At 43.7% G+C, this 18,013-nt stretch overlaps 1 long non-coding RNA gene across 1 annotated transcript in view; it reads right to left on the reverse strand.

Annotated features, from left to right (window-relative positions):
- Positions 1–236: 236 nt before the first annotated feature.
- LOC135967349 (uncharacterized) overlaps positions 237–18,013 on the reverse strand; it is a 60,609-nt gene continuing 42,832 nt past the window's right edge. The window contains exon 4 of the long non-coding RNA XR_010581377.1: positions 237–2,301. This is a non-coding gene — a long non-coding RNA (uncharacterized lncRNA). The remainder of the gene's footprint in view (positions 2,302–18,013) is intronic.

Consider the following 18,013-nt stretch of genomic DNA (forward strand, 5'->3'; position numbering starts at 1 on the left):
ACATGGTGAAATCCCCTCTCTACTAAAAATACAAAAAGTAGCCGGGCGCGGTGGCATGTGCCTGTAATCCCAGCTACTCAAGAGGCTGAGGCAGGAGAATCTCTTGAACCCAGGAGGCAGAGGTTACAGTGAGCTGAGATTGCACCTTCACACTCTGGCCTGGGCGACAGAGTGAGACTAGGTCTTTAAAAAAAAAAACAAAACAAAAACAAAAAGAAACCATTACATTGAACACATTTTTGCCAAAGAGAAATAAACTTGTTTATTCCATGCTTTCAGGGTTCGATGAACTCTTGGAAAGCATTTTCTGCACCCTGCTGGTTGTGTAAGTGTTTTCCCTGCAAAAAGTTGTCAAGATGCTTAAAGAAGTGGTAGTTGGTTGGCGAGAGGTCAGATGAATATCGCAGATGAGACAAAACTTCACAGCCCAGTTTATTCAACTTTTGAAGTCCTGGTTGTATGACAGGTGGTCACGCGTTGTGGAGAACCGATCCCTTCATATTGACCAGTGCCAGCTCCAGGTGCTGCAGTTTTCCATGCATCTCATCGATTAACTTGGCATACTTCTCAGATGTAATGATTTCACCAGGATTCAAAAAGTGTAGTGGATCAGAAGACCGGCAGCTGACCACCAAACCGTGACCATGACCTTTTTTTGGTACAAGTTTGACTTTGGGAAGTGGTTTGGAGCTTCTTCTCAGTCCAACCAGTGAGCTGGCTGTTGGATGAAATCCACTTTTCGTGGCATGTCACAATCTGATCAAGAAATGGTTCAATGTTGTTTCATAGAACAAGAGAAGATGACACTTCAAAAGGATGATTTTTAAAATATTTGCTCAGCTCATGAGGCACCCACTTATCAAGATTTTTCAGCTTTCCAATTGGCTTCAAAAGCTGGATAACCATACAATGGTCGACATTCAGTTCTTCGCCAACTTCGCGGGTATGTGTAAGAGGATCGAATTCAGTGGTTGCTCTCAATTGGTCGTTATCAACTTCTGGCCCAGAGCCTGGAGCTGAGGCTGCCATGACCACCCTGTTCTCTTCCTTCTGGGGTCCCCAGGAAGCTCCCAGGACTGAATGATCCCCGTAAAACAGTGTACAGGATGGGAGGGCTGGAGGTCAATTACGCCCAACACCTACCACCACAACCAAGAGGCCCTCATAGAGGTTGGCCCTGAGCTGTGTGTCCCTGTGGGATGCAGGCTCCCACGGATACCTCAGGGGATGAGCATGGGTCCTCCTGGCTGACAGAGCCTGGTGGGCACTGGGTGTGTGGGGCCTGTGTAGGTAGGTTGGACAGCACTGGGCCTAGCCAGGGAGCCAGGGACTGGTGTGGCCAAGGTGGGCAACAATATGTTGCCAGAACCGAAGCTACAGTGCAATCAGCCCAGCTGGTAGGGAGAAGGAGGCCTGCCTGCCTAGCGGGACCATCCACCCCTGTACTGGCCCCAAGTCCACACTGCCTGCCTGTACTGGACATTGCCTGGTCAAGGAGGCCTGGGCATGATGGTCAGCTGGTGTGTCCCTGGGTTCCAGGCCTTGGTGGTCCCTTGGGAGCCGAGCATCCTCTGGGCAGGAGGAGGGCCCGCGGTCTACTGTTTGCATCGGCCCCTGGGGGTATGCCCGCACCCCAGCTCCTCAGTGCACATGCGGACGTGGCCAGGGCTCCTCACCTGCTCTGTGGCTCCAGCTCTGAGCAGCTCATTGGGTGACTCTGACAGCTTCCTCCCCAAAGCTTGGGTCCTCATCTGTGGCAATGGGGTGTCCCAGGCCCCCTGCAGGCAGGAACCCACCCCCAGCGCCTCTGGTGGGCCCTTCTGGGCTTTCTTACCTACTGGCTTGTGAGACCCGGTTGGCCAAACTTGGTGTCCTATTTTTATTTTGGCCTTTTTGTTAGTGTGTGTTTTCTGTAACTACTGCTGTGTAGATCTTCTATTTGAGTTTTAGGTAGAGAATCTTGCCCACCCAGAGGTCCCCCACCCCAGAGAGCCTTCACTTCTCCCCCCACCGGGCTGGCCCTGCCTGTGCTCCGCTTGGTGTGAATGTTGAGTGTGATGGATCCACACGGCTGCTTGACCCTGCATCTCCCTTCTTCTTGCTGAGGCCCGTTCTGTTCTCTCTTTCTCCACCTGAACTGCACTTGAAGCCAAGACGAAGGATGAGAAGTGGTTGCTACGAAGGACCCTCCTGCAGCGAATCTGCTGTGAGGAGGCCGCGCTGGCCCAGCCTGTCATTTCCTTCTGTAAGCTCATTCCAGAGGTCGGCAAGGGGCGGCCTGTCCCTGCCTGCTCTTGTCGCCTGTGAATCAAGAATAGATTTTACATTTCCAACTGGTTGAACAAATAAAAAAATAACACTTCATGACACTGAGAAGTTTCCATGTCCATAAGTAAAGTTTGATGGGGGTGCAGTCATGCCCATCTCTTCACAGGCCACCTGCAGAAGGCTGCTGTTGTGCAGCCATGGCAGAGTTGCATCCTTGAGGCAAAGGTCAGTTGGCAAAGCTGAAAATACTGACTCCTGGCTCTTTAGGGAAACAGTTTCCAGTCCCTGGTTTAAGGGTTGTGTGGCAGAACCCCAGGATCTTGGTCAGCTTGTTCCTCACTCAGGGCCTGCTGTGGCCTTCGCTAGTATGTCTGCAAAGTCTGCGTGCTATGGTGCCTCTCATGGGGCGTTGAGCTCTGTCGTGCTAGATTTCAGGGTATCTGCCTCATAGTCACCTGTCTCACCAACAGAGACCCTGTGGCCAGATTGAAACTAGTAGGAACTGTTGGTCTTTGGCAGCAAGGATACCTTAGAGCTGAGCTTCCACCCACCCTGAGGTCGTCCCATGACACTCAATGTCTGGGTCGAATTTGGGGCAGGGCTGGTGTCCTGAACTGCCCTGCGATGTGGATCATAATAGCCAGTGGGGAGAGGGGGATGCTAGTACTCCCCATATCGTGGGGAGTGCCTCACTCCCTGCGTTGTGGATCGTAATAGCCAATTACTCCCCCCTGCAATGTGTGTCCATTCTTAGGAGTCTCTTTTTTTCAGGATATTACGAACAATTTCAAAGGTTGTGTGTAAACAGCCTGCGATAGGAGAACGAATACCATCCTCTGCACCTCCGGATATTAGGAACCATATCACACAATGAGTGTACACTTTTTGGGAGATTTGGGATAATGTCGTCCTGTGTTTCCCTGAATATTTGGAGAAATATCACAGGGTGGCAGTATAGCCACTACTTCTTGGCTGGAACATCATACTTTACCTACTGGAAATTAGGAGCAGTATCACAGACTGGGTGTCAAGCCACTGTCATACTGGAAGTAATATCATGCTCTCCCCCACAAGTCATGAGGAACAATATCACAGCGGGTGTGTACCTTCTCCGGTAGTGGGAGTAGTATCATCATCTCTTCCTTTAGATGACAGGAACAATATCACAGGGTGGGTGTACAATCTGTGTGTTTTTGGAAGCAATGTCATTCTCTCTTCTTCTAGGTTTTACTACTCATATCACAGGTGGGGTGTACACTCCTTGTTATATTGGATGGAATCTCATCCTCTTTCAACCTGTAACTTTAGAACAATATTCCATGGGGTGTCTCCATCCCTTCAATATTGGTACTAATACCATCTTCTCCTTTCCTGGATATGAGAAACAATATCACAGGAGGGTGTACACCCCTTGCAATGTTGGTAGTAATATCACCTCTCCCCTGTTGTTATTGAGGACAAAATCCCAGGGTGGCTGTACGGTTCCTACTTTATTGGGAGTAATATCAACCACTCACCCCCTGGATATCAGGAACCATATCAGACAAGAGGTGTCCACCCCCTTCGATATTGTCAGCCATATCATCTTCTTCCCATCTGCATATTAGGAATGATACCCCGGCGCTGGGGGTGGTGTACACCCTCTGCGATGTTGAAAGTAAAATCAGCCTCTTTCCCGCTAGATATTAGGAACTATATCACAGGTGTGTGTGCACCTTCTGGGATATTGGTAGTACTCTCAGCCTCCACCTCGCTGCATATTAGGAACAATATTACGGGGGGCAGGGTGGTTACACGTCCTGCAATGTTGAGAGTAGTATTCTTCCCTTCCCCCTGTACGTTAGGAACTACATAACATGGGTCTGTATGCCTTCTGCGATATTGGGATTAATGTTATCCTCTCCCCCACTGAATGTCAAAAACAATATCACAAAAGGGTGTACACCCCCTGCAATATGGCCAGTAACATCATCGTATCTACTTTTGGATACTAGAAACAACATCACAGAGGGTGTGTATACTCCCCTGCGATATTGGGCACAATGTTATCCTCTCTTCCCCTGGATATTAGGAATGATATCCCTGGTGGTGGGATGTGGAGTACATTAAGAACAACATCACTGGGTGGGTGTACACCCCCTGCGATATTGGGTGTAGTATCATCCTCTCTTCCGGATAGTAAGAACAATAACACAGGAGGGGTGTACAGCCCCAGCCCCTGCGTTATTGGGAGCAATAGCATCTTCTCCCCCTCTTGATATAAGGAACAATATCCCAAGGTTGGTGTACATCCCCTGGGATATTGGGCGTAATGTCATCATCTCCCAAAGTGGATATTGGGCGTAGTGTCACAGGGGGGTGTACGCCTTCTTCGATATTGGGAGTAATATCATCCTCTCCCCTCAGGATCATAGGCAAAATATTGAAGGGGTTTCACCACTCCTGTGATATGGTCAGTAATATCATCCTCTCCCCACCTAGATGTTAGGAACTATATTACAGGCGGTTGTACACTTCTTGTGATATTGGGAGTCATATCATCCTCTCTCACTCAGGATATAAGGAACAAGATACTGAAGGGATGGACACGTACTGTGATAGTTTCAATAATGTCATCCTCTATCCCCTGGCTATTAGGAATAACATCATAGAGGGGTGTACACTTTCTTCAATATTGGGAATAATATCATCCTCTCCCAGCTGGATATCAGGAACAAGTCTATTAATTATTAATATTAATAAATATAGTAAAAATTAATAGCAATCATCGATATTAATAATCACAATATAGTATAAATTAATACTGGTAAAAAATATTAACGATTAGTATAACCATCACAATATCACTATTAACAATAAAATGATGTCAGCAATTAATGTTACTTAAATCAATACTAAGTGATGTAGGTAATAAAATAATAATTAATATTAAGAACTAATAATATTGTTAAAATACATTAATATTACTAATTATTTTCAAGAGTCCATAATCATATATTTAAAATAATTATCCATAATTAATAATGGTATCCTATTAATAGTGTCATTGATAATTATTAAAATCGACATAGATGTTTAATAATTAATCATATTATTACTCCTAATACTGCAGGGGGTGTACACCTACCTGTGATGTTGTTCCTAATATCCAGGGACGGAGAGCATGATTTTAGTTTTAATATCATAGTAGGTGTGCACTCACCCTGTGCCACTGATGCTAATATCTAGGGGGTAGAGTATGACATGTCTCCCAACATAGCAATGAATGGAAAGCCACCCAGTGATATTGCTCTTAATATTCACGGAAGAAGCCTATGATATTACTCCCAATATCGCAGGGAGGGTACAGCTCTTCTGTGATATGGTTCCTAGTATCCAGAAGGGGAGAGGATGATAATAATTCCAGTATCGCAGGCTGTGTTCACCCGCCCTGTGATATTGTTATTTATATCCTGGAAGGGAGAGGATGATATGACTCCCCGTAGAGCAGGAGGCGTACACCCAGCCTGGGATATTGTTCCTAATATCCATGGATAGGAGAGGCTGATATTACTTCCAATATGGCAGAGGATGTACATCCACCCTGTGATATTCTTCTTAATATTCCAAGGCCAAGAGGTTGATATTACTCCCAGTATCGCAGACACTGTACACCTCCGTGTGATACTCTTCCTGATATCCAGAACAGGAGAAGATGGTTTTAATGCCCATATCGCAGGAGGTGAACACCCACTCTGTGATATCTTTCCTAGTATGCAGGGGGAGAGAGGATAATATTATTCCCAATATTGCAGAAGATGTACACATGTCCACCCGTGATATTGTCCTTAATAATCCAAGGCACAGATGATGATGTTACTCCCAATATCACAGAAAGTGTAAAACCCCCAGTGATGTTGTTCCTATGATCCAGGATGGGAGAGGATGATATTACTTTCAATATCGCATGGAGTGTACACGCCCCTGGTGATACTGTTCCTAATTTCCACCAGGGAGAGGATGATACTACTCCCAATATCACAGGGATTAAAAACATGGGGGTATACAGTGTCTGTGATACTAGGAGTAATATCAACCTCTCGGCCTTGGAATATAAAGAAGAATATCACAGGGTGGATGTACACCCCCTGCCACATTGGGAGTAATATCCTCTCCCTTCCAAGATATTAATAACAATGTCACAGGGCCGGTGAACACAGCCTGCAACACTGGAATTATTATCATCCTCTCCCCCTCCGGATATTAAGAATCATAACACAGAAGAGCTGTACCCTCCCTGCGATACTGGGAGTAATATCATATGCATATTCCGTGAATATTAGGAGCTATATCACCGGGTGGCTATCTATTCATTGCTATGTTGGGAGTCATGTCATACTCTACTACACTGAATATTAGTGTAGCATCACAGGGTGAGTGTACACTTATTGCGATATTAAAACTAAAACCATGCTCTCCCTCTCTGATATTAGGAAAGACATCACAGGTAGCTGTATACACACTGCAGTATTAAGAGTAATAATATGATTAATTATTAAACATCAATGACTGATTTTAACAATTATTGATGATACTAATAATTAATAGGATACCATTACTAATTATGGATAATTATTTTAAATATATGATTATGCATGCTTAAAATTAATTATGAATATTAATGTCACTTAGCAATGCTAGTAGTTCATAAAATTAATCATTATTTTATAACCAACATCACTTAGTATTGACTTAAGTAACATTAATTGCTGATATCATTGTTTAATTACTAACAGTGATACTGCTATTAATTATTAATACTAATCGTTAACATTTTTAACCAGTATTAATTTTTACTATCTTTATTGTGATTATTATTATCGATGATTCCTATTAATTTCTATTATATTTAATAATAATGATAATTAACAGACTTGTTCCTGATATCGAGCTGCGGGAGGACGATGTCAGGTGGGGAAGCTTCGTGCAGGTGCCCCATGACAGGGGGGAAAGCAACGGAATCCAAATACTGGTCCTTACTTGGGAAGCCAAGAAGGCCACTGGGAGGATGGGAAGGTTGGCACATGAGGGAAGGTGCAGAGGCGGAAAGGGCATAAGAGTTCCATTTATTTATCACAAAACACAGAACAGGACTGGGCCAGAGACTGAATTCTTCCTGTCTCCTGGGGAAAACCGGATACACGGCCTGAACTTTTTCTCTTCTGCAGGCAACAAGACCCGCAGAGGAAGGCTCCCTTCCAGACCTTTTCTGGGAAACCTTTGGAGAAGCCGCTGCCAAATCGAAAAGAATCCATGGAATCTTGGATTTATCTGAGGGTGAGTGTCACCATGGGTCCCTGTTCTTTGCTCCACTAGGTCACTCTGGTTGATTTTCTTTCAGGTTCTCGTGTGTGTGAGGGGATCGGGGAAACCTTCTTCCCTGCCTTCTTGGGGTCAGGGACTCCACGATCCTTCCAGGTCCATTTGATTCCAGGTGAAGGCATCTGAAGATGCCATATTTCCTGTTGCTTTCTCTCTGTGCAATGATGGCAAGCCTGTCAACAACATCTTCCTAGCGGCGTGAGGAAATTAGTCCCTCAGGGGCCCCAAACATGGAGGAGGCTCACCCTAGGAACATGCATGTTTTCAGAAAAGGCGTCCTGGGAACCCTTGAGCCACCAACCTGCCTTCAGAAGGGCATTAGTCCGTCCCACTTCATGGAAGGCTGAGTGGAGGCACTTTGATCCAGTGAATGCCCAAGACACAGTCTTTAGAAAAATGGTATTCTTAGATCATAGCTCAAGAGTGCATTTTTCATGGGTCTTGTCCCGATCAGCACTCACGTTAAGGATCTGTCCCTACTTCCAAGGACCACCTGTCCATACCGTATTAAGAATTTCCTGCTGTGTGCACCTTGTCTTTGGATGTGGTTGATTTCTATATTGGCTCGATGCTGACGAACTTCTAACGTGTGTGGTCTCCTTTCTTTCAGGTTGTAAGCAGGCCAATGCCAGTCCACACAACCAATAAGAGGCCACGCGTGGACCCTGCCCTCACTGATGGCTCAGCTACGAAAATGTCTGACACGGTATCCGTCTTGGCTTCACTGTCTCCCCTCAGAAAAGCCAGTCCGAGCTCCTCGTCAAGTCTCCGACCAAAGGAACGACAGACAGGGGCTGTGGCCGACATCCCTCAGCCTGGAGTCAGGCAGCAGGGCCCGGAGCCTCTCGTCGTGGTGAAGCCGACACACAGCAGGCCTCAGGGTGGCAGTCGAGAAGTTCCCCAGGTTGCCTCCAAGCCCCACGGCCTGATCCGGGTCATCAGCCCCCAGGCACAAGACAAACGTGCTGCGGTGACCTCACAGCCCTGCCCACCAGCCGACACACACAGCTTGGGCCTCGGCTCCAATCTCAGTTCCAGGTCAGGAGCCAAGAGAGCTGCCCAGACTCCGACTCAGGCTTGCCTGAACTTCCCCAAGAAACCGAGAATGGGTTCCTTCCAGATGCCCGAAAATGCCCTCCAGGGAGGTGAGCTGGGGGTCCCGGAGACTCTCCAACCTCCGCCAGCTGCAACCGAACTCAGACCAAGTCCGTCGCCCCAGATGAGCAGGGGGACACCCGCCCAGGTGCCCAGCACCAACCGGCAGCCTCTGCACAGCAGACCTTGCCTGCCTACTGCCCAGGCCTGCACCATGTCCCATCACCCAGCGGCCAGCCACGATGGGGCCCAGCCTCTCAGAATGCTCTTCTGGAGACTGGAAAATGGATGGTGGAGCTCCAGCCTCCTGACAGCTCCCTCGTTTCCCTCTCCTGAGAAGCCGGGAGCCTTCCTCGCTCACAGCCCTCATGTCTCAGAGAAGTCTGAGGCTCCCTGTGTTGCTGTCCCCCTGAGTGTCCTCTATGAGTACCTTCAGGTTTCCTGCTCCTCAGAGAACAGCGATTCTGACCTGGAGTGAGACTACAGGTGGCCGGGGCTCCATTGCATCCAGCTCCCGTGATTTGGAGGGGTCTGTGGGACTGAGGAGCACAGAGCAGAGAGCAGACTGTGTGTGGTGACTCCCAAGCTCCCCGGCTGTGGTGCTTCTGTGGATGTTGGAGCCCAGGCCAGGCAGGGACCAGATGCAGAGACTCTGCCTCATCAAATTCTGGTGAGGGACATTGTAGTTCGCCGGAATCTCCGGAAATCCGCCACCAGAAGCTTCTGTGCCAGTGATTCGTTGCCTCAGAAACTGGGTGACGGTGACGCGCGGGATTCAGACTTCCGCTGTGATGTCAGTAGGAAACCGGGGAATGACTGTGTGTTTGCTCTCTAGATGACTGAATCAGGGAACAGTTAGAGAACCCTGAGGGATGCAGGCCTTCAGCTGTGCCCCACCCTGACAGCAGTGTTTTGACGCTGTGAAGCGTTCTGCGCAATGCGTTCTTGGGGTGTTTCCTCAGCCTCGAAAATTGGGCTCTGGAATGCCATCAGAAATAGGTGTGTTTAATTTGTTTTGAAGTGAATAAAATTCTCAAAAAAGATGACGTACTCTCTTTTGACTTTCATTCCGTGTTTGTGTGTAACTGATTTTCCAAGGGCTTGAAAATTTCTTGACTTGTCAGCAATCCAAGTCATTATGTCTCAGAAACAGAGTTGATTGAAGGGACCACAGGTCTTCGCAGGACCTGTGACTTCTTAAACATCCACAGGGGCAAGAGAACTCAGCCCCACTCTACCAACACGCACCTAGTCAAATTCTGCCAAGTGAATCTCACGCACGCTAACACGTGGGGAGGGTTGCTTGCACCACGAGTCCCCATTTGGCTCACGGCGATGCCACGTGTCGGGTTTCACACGTATGTGTTGCACCGCAGTCCATTTCACAGTGGTAGAATAAATGTATTGGCTTTCTGTCGGTTTGTTGGAGGCAAAAACCTGTGATGTTCTTGGTTTTTGGTGGGAGAGTTTCACTCTGGAAAAGAAAATATTCTGAAAATGGAGGTTGTCCTAGATTGTATTTCAAGGTGAGTCTACTTGATGCCAGTGAAGCATATTTTGGCATATAATACATATGGTTGTATTATATTTTGTCTCTATTACCTCATTTTAAAAAACCATTTTGTGAAAAATGTCAGAGTTAGATATACCAATGTTAAATTTCTGATCACGTGTCCAGAAGCACTGGAAAATGCGGCCTAGAATGCAAAATTCCCAGCCACTTCTTTGTTGAACTCTCTGCAGAGCGGCATTACATCCAGGGGTTTTCAAGGTGCACTAGTGTGGCATGAGCTGGTCTTTGGCTTCCTGTTGTAGTTGGAATCGTGCAGATTGTTTAGGGGTGGTGTCTGCTTGTCCCATCTTTCCAAATCATCATTAACCTTTCCTCAGCACCCACGTGGACTCAGAACTTACCTAGAGTCACAGGCAGGTCTGGGAAGCTGCCCTTGAGCCTTTGTGCAGTCCATGATGGTTCCATCCTCTGATCCGCTGGGGCACATTCTGCAGAGGGATAGGCTGGCATAAGCTGTCCCTACCTTTCTGAAAATCATGGAGATTCCTGGTACCTGAAGCCACATAGAAATATCTGTGGAGTCTCAGGCAGGCCATGGATGCCATTCACAGGCTCCTGTTCTTCCACTTAATGGCAGCAAGAGTGATTCCTGAATTTTCTAATTGACGTCAAAACATTTTGGTGACTTTGTTGTGTCAATGACCACTCCTGTTTCTGTGGCATCCAGTTCACCTGTAAGGTTTTTGGGGATTATGTGGAAATTCGTGCATTTTTTCAGAGCCTCACTTCATCCTGGATGCTCTCAGGCATGCACAAGCAGATTCCTGCCTTGGTGGCATCTTGGAGCATTGCAGGAGACCCCTTAGGTCTAGGAGGCACTAGGAGGTCCATCAGGAATTGGGAGGGCATGTGTCTGCCCATCTGTAGTGTGAACTTCTATTCACCTTCAGAATGCAGATTCTTCCTGAACTAATAAATTATCTTCATCTTGGTGTAAGTAGCCACAAAAGAATAAGTCATACTAACTCCATTAATAAAAATAACTGAAAATCAACAATGAAGTTAATAATGACAATGTTAATTATTATAATATTGATAGTAATAATAAAACAAAGGCATTAGAGATTAGAGATTCCCTTAAGTGAAGGACAATGTGAAGATATAGGGATACATGAGTTGTTTGGACTCAGAGTCCAATGAAACATGTTCCTCAAAGGCAAAGACAAGAAGCATAAGGAAAATATAAAGTTCATGGATGACCACCTGGGCTACTTTGGAACCCATGTGGGAACACTGCAGGCAAAGTGTACCTTGTCCTGGGACTGCCCACCACCCAGCCCCCACTCACCTTCATGAGGTAGGACAGCAGGATAACGGGGAAGGAGTCCATGCAAGGGATGCAAGACTTGTGTCACACCTGATTCAAAGAAGCACTGCTTATGACAGATGTTTCTCTCCTAACACTGTGTCACCTCTAACTGCCTGGCTGCATGTCTGCCATCTGTTCTTCTTAGGTCACAGGAGGGACGGACATTACTGTCCACCTATCTGCATACAGAGCCGTTGGAGGACATTACCCTTGTTGCTTCCTCTTTGAAAAAGGGCAACATACACGGCAGATGCCATTCTCTGTCTCTTTGGAAAACTTTGCCACCACATTTAAGGTTTTCTTCAGCCACAGAAAGCCACCTGCTTCAAAGTCTCACCCTCCACAAGTGGCAAGCACACAATTATTAATGGAGGCAAGGGATGCATAGGTTTTGCCATTTGATTCAATTGGGACAAATAGGGGAGGTCTTCTTAGCTGAACAGCTCTGTCTGTGCGGCCAGTTGACAAAGTCAGGCTGCGTTGCCATTAGACTTGTCCCTTTGCACATAAGGCTTCCCTCCAATCCTTTCCACAGATGTGGATCCTGACATTACTTCCTAATAAACATCCTGCACACTAAACTTCATCTATATCCAGCTCTCTGGGAACCAAACCTGTGACAAAAGTGAAGTTTCTAGGGAAAATATGGTTTCCTTATCAGACAGGGATCAAATTCTGCTGAGCTAGAAAATAAGGTAAAGTCTGATGCCATCTCATGATTTTTTTTATTAGGACATTACCACTGCCAGCAAGAATTATGTGTATCAATTCATGGGGACAAAAATCATATTGGAGTGGGATGAGGTTGTTGTGAGTTGAGGAGAAATTTTGACGAATGAATTTTACCCTCAACTTGAGTTCAGGAGAGGAGATGAAGATGAAAACAGCTGGAAATAAAAGGTGTCCAAAAATATTTTTCTGGTTTTTCAAAAATCAAATTTCAGGTTGGGAGACACTATGTTTAAATTCTAAAAGGATGTAGCATACTGAGAGGAAATAACTATAGATAAATTGTCCTTTTTGTAAATAATACACTTCATGATATGACAGGAGACCAAGGGACACAACACAAATTTGGAGTTAAAGAAATGAACAGACATTCTCGATATTCAGCTGTTATGGCAGAGATGCCAGAATGATGGATGTCCATGTAGCAGTACTTTTTTTTTTTTTTTTTTTTTTTTTTTTTTTTTTTTTTTTTTTTTTTTTGAGACGGAATCTTGATCTGTAACCAGGCTGGGGTGCAATAGTGTGATCTCAGCTCACTGCACCCTCCGCCTCCTTGGTTCAAGAAATCCTCCTGCCTCAGCCTCCCAAGTAGCCAGGACTACAGGTGCGCACCACCACACTCAGCTAATTTTTGTATTTTTAGTAGAGATGGGGTTTCACCATGTTGGCTAGGATGGTCTCGATCTCCTGATCTTGTGATCTGCCCCCCTTGGCCTCCCAAAGGGTTGGGATTAGAGGTATGAGCCACTATGCCCAGCCCATGTAGCAGTACTTTTGAACTTAATGGCTGAAAGCATCCACCTCCAATTATTATATTTGCAAAAGAGTACAAACCATGTAATGAATTTTAAAGGGAAGACAAGCCTGTGGGAGCTCAACAGCCATGGCAATGTTTTGAACTTCTTTTTATTAAACACGTAAGAAGTAAGTGAAGTTCAAAACCTAACAGAATTGCCAGGAATTATTTGAAGAACTACCAAGATGACTTAGACACTATGAAATCCTTATGATACCCTCTGGTGGAGTTTCCTCCTGGAGCCAGTGATTTTAAGCCAGAGGCAAATGTCTCTGCAGGCATAAGAATTCGACCCAAATGTACTATTCAATTTTAAATGAGATGACAATAAAATTATCTGCTATATAGTAACAACTTTTTTTTTTTCTTTCGGACAGAGTCTTTCTCTGTTGCCTAGGCTGGAGTGCAGTGGGGCACTCTTGGCTCACTGCAATCTCTGCCTCCTAGGTTCAAGTGATTTTCCCACCTCATCCTCCTAAGTAGCTGGGATTGTAAGCATGTGCCACCATGTCTGACTGATGTTTGTATCAGCAAAATTATTTCTGGGGTGGAGAGTTAGGGACCTTTATTCTCCCACATCCAAAAACATGTTCTCCAAATGATCTGTCAATAGAAATAACTGATACCTATATTTGCTAACCTATCTTTTTCTTTCTTTACATTCAGAACTAGAGTGTGGAAAAGTTATATTAAGAAGGTTCTCTCAATTTTCAACACAAGTGATGGGCTAGGCACTATTCTAGGTGCTACAGATACACATTCACATACCCACAATAGTTTTGCCTTATTACCTCCTACATTCTAATAATGCATCAAAAGAAAAGTATAGATTAGCTTTTTATTTTTTTGAGATGAAGGTTAATTCTGTCACCCAGGATGGAATGCAGAGGCAGGATCTCAGCTCATTGCAACCTCTGCCTCCTGCGTTCAAGCGATTCTCCTGCCTCAGCCTCCTGAGTAGCTGGGATTACAGGCACGTGCCACCATGCCCAGAAAATTTTTGTATTTTTCAGAAAGACAGCTTTCATTATGTTGGCCAGGCTGGTCTCAAACCCCTGACCTCAAGTGATCCATGCACCTCGACCTTCCAAAGTGCTGGGATTATAAGCATGAGCCATAGTTCCCAGTCAAAGAGAATAGCTTTAAATAGAAAGCATGAAACCAAAAGAAATGTATGTCCATCAATTTTATACTGTATTTGGCCAGGTGCAGAAGATCGACTTGTAGTATTGTAAGGGAATAAGGTCAGTTCACATCTAATTGTTTGGACAAGTCGCCAGAAACCAAAAGTTGGAGGAGTTGTATCTTTTGAGGTGGGTTGCACAGGCAAGCAGCAAGTTGTTATTTCTCCAAAGTCCTAAACTGTTCTATTTCTCCCACTGTGGAAAAATACATCTCCTACTTGATTTCAATTTATATAGGAAAATGCTTAATAAAACTAATAAGGGCTACATTCTAGGGACACAGCTAGACCACACATATACTGAATCTTGATTCTGGAAACACATCTTGTTCAATGTAATTGGATTTTCATGACAACAAAAATGTAACCCTGACACAATATTGGAGAGTCAAAAGGAAAGGACATTTTGGATTGAAATTTTTTATTTTAAAAATATGTCCAGGCCGGGCGCGGTGGCTCAAGCCTGTAATCCCAGCACTTTGGGAGGCCGAGACGGGCGGATCACGAGGTCGGGAGATCGAGACCATCCTGGTTAACACGGTGAAACCCCGTCTCTACTAAAAAATACAAAAAACTAGCCGGGCGAGGTGGCGGGTGCCTGTAGTCCCAGATACTCGGGAGGCTGAGGCAGGAGAATGGCGTGAACCCGGGAGGCGGAGCTTGCAGTGAGCTGAGATCCGGCCACTGCACTCCAGCCTGGGTGACAGCGCGAGACTCCGTCTCAAAAAATAAAAATAAAAAAAAATAAAAAAAAAATAATATATATGTCCTTGAGTTCTATTAACAATAGCCAAAACCTGGGAACAACTCAAATGTCTATCGAGAGGAAATCAAGAAACAAATTATATGCATATTATAGAGCAATATTGGGCAATAACGGGGGATAATCCACTCTATTAATCAATAACTTGGATCAATATAATCTTTCTCACCCTGAGTGGGGAAGGCTAAGCTAAAAAGTGTCCTGTAATATAAATAAATGTACACAAAATTCTAGAACAGACAAACCTAATATAAGCTAAAAAAAATTTAGAAAAGCCAGGTGCAGTGGCTCATGCCTGCTATGCCAGCACTTTGTGAGGTGGGTGGATCACATGAGCTCAGGATTTTGAGACCAGCCTGGCCAACATGCTGAAGCTACTCCGTCTTTACCAAAAATACAAAAATTAGCCCAGTGTGGTATTGTGCCCAGGAATAGAAAACCAAATACTACATATTCTCCATTGTAAGTGAGAGCCAAACATTGGGTTATATGTTGTTTAGCTCTCACTTATGTGGAAACAATAGACACTGGAGATTCTTAGAGGGAGGAGGGAGGGTTGAGTACAAGGACTTAAAAACTGTCTATTGAGTATTATGTTCACTAGGTGTGTGATGAGATCATTCATACTCTAAACCTCAGCGTCACACAATACATCCATGGAACAAACCTGCACATGTATCCTCTGTGTATAAAATTAAAATTAAAAAACTAAAATGAACAAACAGATACGAGTAGGAATTTCTCAAAAGAGGAGATACAAATGGACGACATATATATAAACAATTCTTACCCTCTCTAGTCATCACGGGAATGCAAATGAAAATTACCATGAAATATCACTTCACACCTGTTAGAATAGCTATTATCAAAAAGATGGATGATAACAAGTGTTGGTAAGGATGTGGAGAAAAGGGAGCCTTTGTATACTGGTGGTGGGAATGTAAATTAGTATGGCCATCTTGGAAAATAGTATGGAGGTTTCTCAAAAAATTCACAATAAAAATACCACTTTGTTCCAACAATCCCACTTATTTTATTTATATACATATATATATGTATATATACACATATATATGTATATATATACATATATATATGTGTATATATATATCTATATATATATTGGTATTTTTATATGAAGTGGTATATATATATATGAAGTCACTGAAATCAGTATGTGAAAGAGATATCTGCACTCGTATATTCTTTTCAGCACTGTTCACAACAGTCAAGATATATGAAAACACATATGTTATCATTCATTCATGGACGGATGAATTAACGTTTTATATATATATATATATGTATGTACAATGGAATATTATTCAGTATTATACAATAATGAAACCCTGTCATTTGTGACAGCATTGATGGATCTGAAGGGCATGAAGTCATGTGAAATAAACCAAACACAGAATGACAAATATTGTATGATTTCACTTGTATTTGAAATCTCAAATAAACTCAGAAGCAGAGAGTAGACTGGAGGTTGCCAGGAGCTGTGGTGCAGGTAAATGAGTAGGTGTGATTATAGTACAAAGTTTTAGATATACAAACATAAATAAGTTCAGGAGGTCTAATTTACAGCATAGTGCTTTTAGCTATGAATGCTGTATTGCATACTTAAAATATAATAGGAGGGTGAATTTTTTGTTAATTGTTCTTACTAATAGAAATAATAATTAGAATGGGAGGGAGAACTTCAGGAGGTGATGATTATGTTTATAATCTTGATGGTAGTGATGCTTTCACAACGTATCCTTATCCTCAAACTCACTGAGATATACACATTAAATAGGTACAGCTTTTTAATGTAATCATATCTCAACAAAGTGTTTTTAAGGGAGGTTGGTTAAAAAATGTAAAAAGGAAAAGTAGATGTTCCTTTGCCCTTCTCCCACGCCTTTTTTCTCCCTGATGTCTAGAATTCAGAAATAATAGGTGGAAATTTAGCAGCCAAACTAGGGTATTTTCTAAAGTATAGCAGAGCAGATACCTGGAAGGGACCTGCATCCCTAATGACATTAGAAAGAATCTGTACTAGCCCTGAATGGTGTAACTACAGGATAATTTTGAGTGAAAAAGAAGTCAACTTCTGTCTTGTTTAAGTAACTTCATTCAGGCATTAATTTTATAAACATGTAGAGAATACATACTCCTTATGAGTAGAAACAATGTTTATAAATAAAACAATGGTGATACATAAAAGAAAATAAAAAGCCTTGAAACAAAGTGGTTTAATAGCTATACATAGTTATTTTGTTGAAAGATTCTGCTGCTAATATTATTCAATATTTTTGTATGCTGATGCAAGTAAGGAAATTTACATTGTCTAATAAAAATTATTTATCAATTTATAAAACAGTAAACATTTCATAGAATGGGGCTAACAATCTGCATTGCAAAATAACTTTCAGTTGATTTTATGCACAGTAATTATTGAGAATCCCAACAGATCTGGACCTACATAGGTGCTATCAAGACTTAAGGAAGAAAATTTTCCTGACTCTATCCCTACCTCCAGTTCTTAACAGATCTAGAGATTCAGAACTCAAATCCAGACCTCCTGCTTCCATGTGCAGTGGCCTTTCACTGTCCTGTTTCGCTTCACTTGTTGAAGAGGATTTGAGAATAAATGACCACGTGATTCAACTCTCTCCTCAGCTCTGAGGAATATAGCCCTGTCCTGGCAAACAAGAAGCTCACACAGTAGTAGAGGAGGCAAATAGACATTCACTAATCTAGCATACAAGCAGTAGGCACTGTACCATAAACAAGGCACTGTGGGGGTTCAGACCAGGAGCAAAGCAGGGATTAGCAGGGCTAGTAAAGTCTGGGAAGTGTTCACTAACAAAATGTCTAATCATTAACTAAACCAAATTATTTCTCAACATGGCCTAATTAATTGTAACTTAATATAAATGGTTGGTTGCTCA

Source organism: Macaca fascicularis, chromosome 15, assembly GCF_037993035.2.
Source record: "Macaca fascicularis isolate 582-1 chromosome 15, T2T-MFA8v1.1".
Lineage (NCBI taxonomy): Eukaryota > Metazoa > Chordata > Mammalia > Primates > Cercopithecidae > Macaca > Macaca fascicularis.